At 37.0% G+C, this 5,484-nt stretch overlaps 1 non-coding gene across 1 annotated transcript; it reads right to left on the bottom strand.

Moving 5' to 3' along the window:
- Positions 1-5,171: 5,171 nt before the first annotated feature.
- LOC148548023 (small nucleolar RNA R71) lies at positions 5,172-5,279 on the bottom strand. Its single transcript, XR_015897419.1, has one exon. It is a non-coding gene; the product is annotated as a small nucleolar RNA R71 (small nucleolar RNA).
- Positions 5,280-5,484: the final 205 nt, after the last annotated feature.

Genomic DNA, 5,484 nt, shown 5'->3' with positions numbered 1-5,484 from the left:
ACTAAAAACATACTAAAAACAATGCCAAAAAGCGTATAAATTATCTGCTCATCAGAGGGCTGGCCATTTGGCCATGCCTGAACCTTCATCACTTATGTATTTTGAACGGTAGAGGTTTCTACACACCATAGATTAAGGTGTGGAGCTCTGCTGTTCCTCAAAGATTAATGCAAAGTACTACTGTTTTTCTATTCAATTCAACTTATTCCGCTTCTAAGATATTCATTCGCACTTCAATATGATGGATGTGATGATCGTGACAGTCATCATCATTCTCAACTTATGAACGCGTGCCTGACAAACACTTCCGTTCTACATGCAAACAAGCTAGAATGAATATCTCTTAGATATCTAATACAGGGGACCGAGTCCGAGATATTAGAATCTTCGTGGTATAAGTTAGAACCCATGGATGGCCATTCTTGAGATCCGGAAAGTCTAAACCTTGTCTATGGTGTTTCGAGTAGGATCTGGGAAGGGATGGCTGCGACGAGCTTCAAACTCGCGAGTGCTAGGCGTAGTGACAGACGCAAAAGGATCAATGGATCCTATTCCAGTATGATCGAGAACCGATAGATGATTAGCCATGCAGTGACAGCGCATTGGACCATTTTCACAGAGAGGATGGGATGTAGCCATTGACCACGGTGATGCCTTACATAAAGCTTGCCATGGAAAGGAGTAGGAATGATTGGATGAAGACAGCAGGAAAGCAGAGGTTCAGAGGAACGAAAGGCATCTTTATACGCTTATATGAAATTCTCACCAATGAATTACATAAGTATCTCTATCCTAGTTTATATTTCAATTATGTTTTAATTATCGAATCTCCATAACTATTTGAATCCGCTTGACTGAGATTTACAAGGTGACTGATGAGCGGATAATTTATACGCTTTTTGGCATTGTTTTTAGTATGTTTTTAGTAGGATCTAGTTACTTTTAGGGATGTTTTCATTAGTTTTTATGTTAAATTCACATTTCTGGACTTTACTATGAGTTTGTGTGTTTTTCTGTGATTTTAGGTATTTTCTGGCTGAAATTGAGGGACTTGAGCAGAAATCAGATTCAGAGGTTGAAAAAGGACTGCTGATGCTGTTGGATTCTGACCTCCCTGCACTCAAAGTGGATTTTCTGGAGCTACAGAACTCGAAATGGCGCGCTTCGAATTGAGTTGGAAAGTAGACATCCAGGGCTTTCCAGAAATATATAATAGTCCATACTTTGGCCAAGAATTGACGACGTAAACTGGCGTTCAACGCCAGCCTTCTGCCCAAATCTGGCGTCCAGCGCCAGAAAAGGATCCAAAACCAGAGTTGAACGCCCAAACTGGCACAGAAACTGGCGTTCAACTCCACAAATGGCCTCTGCACGTGTAACACTCAAGCCCAAGCCCAAGCACGCACCAAGTGGGCCCCGGAAGTGGATTTATACATCAATTACTTACTCATGTAAACCCTAGTGACTAGTTTATTATAAATAGGACCTCTTACTATTGTATTAGACATCCTGGATCGTATTTTGGATCCTGTGATCTCGTTTAGGGGGCTGGCCATCTCGGCCATGCCTGGACCTCCACTTGTGTATTTTCAACGGTAGAGTTTCTACACTCCATAGATTAAGGTGTGGAGCTCTGCTGTTCCTCAAAGATTAATGCAAAGTACTACTGTTTTCTATTCAATTCTTCTTATTTCTCTTCTAAGATATCCATTCGCACCCAAGAACGTGATGAAGGTGATGATTATGTGTGACGCTCATCATCCTTCCCCCTTATGAACGCGTGCCTGACAAACACTTCCGTTCTCCATGAATTAAGCTAGAATGAATATCTCTTAGATCTCCTAACCAAAATCTTCGTGGCGTAAGCTAGAATGATGGCGGCATTCAAGAGAATCCGGAAGGTCTAAACCTTGTCTGTGGTATTCCGAGTAGGATTCAATGATTGAATGACTGTGACGAGCTCCGAACTCGCGATTGCAGGGCGTTAGTGACAGACGCAAAAGGATAGTAAATCCTATTCCAGCATGATCGAGAACCGACAGATGAATAGCCGTGCCGTGACAGGGTGCGTGAGCATATTATTCACTGAGAGGATAAGATGAAGCCATTGACAAGGGTGATGCCTCCAGACGATTAGCCGTGCCGTGACAGGGCATTGGATCATTTTCCCGTGAGATGACCGAAAGTAGCCGTTTACAGTGGTGATGTATCACATAAAGCCAGCCATGGAAAGGAGTAAGACTGATTGGATGAAGATAGCAGGAAAGCAGAAGTTCAGAGGAACAAAAAGCATCTCCATTCTCTTATCTGAAATTCCTGCCAATGATTTACATAAGTGCCTCTATCCCTATTTTATTATTCGTTATTCGAAAACCATATCACTGTTTTATATCTGCCTGACTGAGATTTACAAGGTGACCATAGCTTGCTTCATACCAACAATCTCCGTGGGATTCGACCCTTACTCACGTAAGGTATTACTTGGACGACCCAGTGCACTTGCTGGTTAGTTGTATCGAAGTTGTGACAATTATGAATTAAGATCAGAGCACCAAGCTTTGGAGCCATTACCAGGATTTGTTCGAGCCTGGAGATCACAATTTCGTGCACCAAGTTTTTGGCGCCGTTGCCGGGGATTGTTTGAGTTTGGACAACTGACGGTTCATCTTGTTGCTCAGATTAGGTAATTTTCTTTTTATTTTATTTTCAAAAATTTTTCAAAAAATATTTCTAAAATTTTCTCATCTATTTTCGAAAAAAAAAAGAAAAATGTTTTCAAAAATAAATTATTCTATGGCTTCAAAATTTTTAAGAATGAATTCTAGTGTTTCATGAAATATGTTGAATCATATCTGGCTGTAAAGCCATACCCAAACTACTTTGGGATTGGTATTCAACTAATCACTCCAGCCCATGTAATTATATGTTGCATCCTGGCTGGCTGTAAAGCCATGTCTAAATTCATTTGGACTGAGGCTTGCAATTGGTTATCAAGAGCAAGCTAATTGGAGCTAATCCACCTGCTACTATTCCTGATCTACCCGCTGTTGATCCACGATCACCTGCTGAAGCTTGGCTGGCCATAGGCCATGTCTAGTGTTTTGGACTGGAGCTTTCATTGAAAGCTTGGTTGGCTAGTGAGCCATGTCTAATTCCTGGACTGAAGCTTTAGACTAACATGGCAAGATTCCTGGAATTCATATTAAAAATTTTGGAATCCTTATTTTTTCTTCTAATTTTCGAAAAATATAAAATAAAAATCCAAAAAAATTAGAAAATCATAAAAATCAAAAATATTTTCTGTTTCTTGTTTGAGTCTTGAGTCACATTATAAGTTTGGTGTCAATTGCATATGCATCTTGCATTTTTTCGAAAATTCATGCATTCATAGTGTTCTTCATGATCTTCAAGTTGTTCTTGGTAAATCTTGATGATTTTTTTGTTTTGTGTCTTTTATTGTTTTTCATATGCATTTTTCGTTTCTTAGAGTCTAAACATGAAAGATTTCTAAGTTTGGTGTCTTGCATGTTTTCTTTGCATTAAAAATTTTTCAAAAATATGTTCTTGATGTTCATCATGACATTCAAAGTGTTCTTGGTGTTCATCTTGACATTCATAGCATTCTTGCATGCATTCATTGTTTTGATCTAAAAATTTCATGCATTGCATAATTTTCATGTTTTTCATAAAAATTTCAAAAATCAAAAAAATATCTTTCCCTTTTTCTCTCATCAAATTCGAAAATTTGGATTGACTTTTTCAAAATTTTTTAAAATCAAATTGTTTCTCATGAGTCAAATCAAATTTTCAATTTGAAAATCTTATCTTTTTCAAAAATCAAATCTTTTTCAAAATTCTTAGTTATTTTCGAAAATTCCAAAAATATTTTTCAAAAATCTTTTTCTTATTTTTCCATCAAATTTTCGAAAATAACATAGTCAATTAATGTTTTGATTCAAAAATTTGAAGTTTGTTACTTGCTTGTTAAGAAAGATTCAAACTTTAAGTTCTAGAATCATATCTTGTGATTTCTTATGAATCAAGTCATTAATTGTGATTTTAAAAATCAAATCTTTTTCAAAACTAATTTCTATCATATCTTTTCAAAAATATCTTCTTATCTTATCTTTTTCAAAAATATCTTTTCAAAATATCTTTTCTAACTTCCTAACCTCTTATATTTTCAAAAATTTGTTTCAACTAACTAACTAACTTTTTGTTTGTTTCTTAAATTTTTCAAAACCACCTAACTAACTCTCTCTCTCATTTTTCGAAAATATCTCCCCCTTTTTCAAAAATTTCTTTTTAATTAACTAATTATTTTATTTTTATTTTTATTTCAAAAAAATTTTCGAAAAAAAAAATACTAACAATTTTCAAAAACTATTTTCAAAAATCACTAACTCCTTTTCAAAAATAATTTTCGAAAATTATACCTCCCCCATCCTATTCTATTTATTCATTCATATCCTAACATCTCATCTCACATCTCTTCCAATTCTCACAGTTGTGTTTCTTCCTTTACATCACATTCTTTATCTCCCCCTCTTTTCTTCCACTCACAAAGGGATCCCTATACTGTGGTATAGAGGATCTCTATTATTATTATCATTTTTTTGGCCATTCTTCCTTGTCATATGAGCAGGAGCAAGGATAAGAACATTCTTGTGGAAGCAGATCCAGAACCTGAAAGGACTCTGAAGAGAAAATTAAGAGAAGCTAAAATACAACAATCCAGAGATAACCTTTCAGAAATTTTCGAACAGGCAGAGGAGATGGCAGGCGAAAATAATAATAATGAAAGGAGGATGCTTGGTGACTTTACTGCACCTAATTCCAATTTACATGGAAGAAGCATCTCCATTCCTGCCATTGGAGCAAACAACTTTGAGCTTAAACCTCAGTTAGTTTCTCTGATGCAGCAGAACTGCAAGTTTCATGGACTTCCATCTGAAGATCCTTTTCAGTTCTTAACTGAATTCTTGCAGATATGTGATACTGTTAAGACTAATGGAGTAGATCCTGAAGTCTACAGGCTCATGCTTTTCCCTTTTGCTGTAAGAGACAGAGCTAGATTATGGTTGGATTCTCAACCCAAAGACAGCCTGAACTCTTGGGATAAGCTGGTCACGGCTTTCTTAGCCAAGTACTTTCCTCCTCAAAAGCTGAGCAAGCTTAGAGCTGATGTTCAAACCTTCAGACAGAAAGAAGGTGAATCCCTCTATGAAGCTTGGGAAAGATACAAACAGTTGACCAAAAAGTGTCCTTCTGACATGCTTTCAGAATGGACCATCCTGGATATATTCTATGATGGTTTATCTGAGCTATCAAAGATGTCACTGGACACCTCTGCAGGTGGATCCATTCACCTAAAGAAAACGCCTGCAGAAGCTCAAGAACTCATTGACATGGTTGCTAATAACCAGTTCATGTACACTTCTGAAAGGAATCCTGTGAGTAATGGGACGCCTATGAAGAAGGGAG

This window comes from Arachis ipaensis, chromosome B8, assembly GCF_059453495.1.
Source record: "Arachis ipaensis isolate K30076 ecotype BB chromosome B8, ASM5945349v1, whole genome shotgun sequence".
NCBI classification, from domain to species: Eukaryota; Viridiplantae; Streptophyta; class Magnoliopsida; order Fabales; family Fabaceae; genus Arachis; species Arachis ipaensis.
Note: the sequence above shows the minus strand (reverse complement) of the source record. Positions and strands in the feature narration are given on the sequence as shown.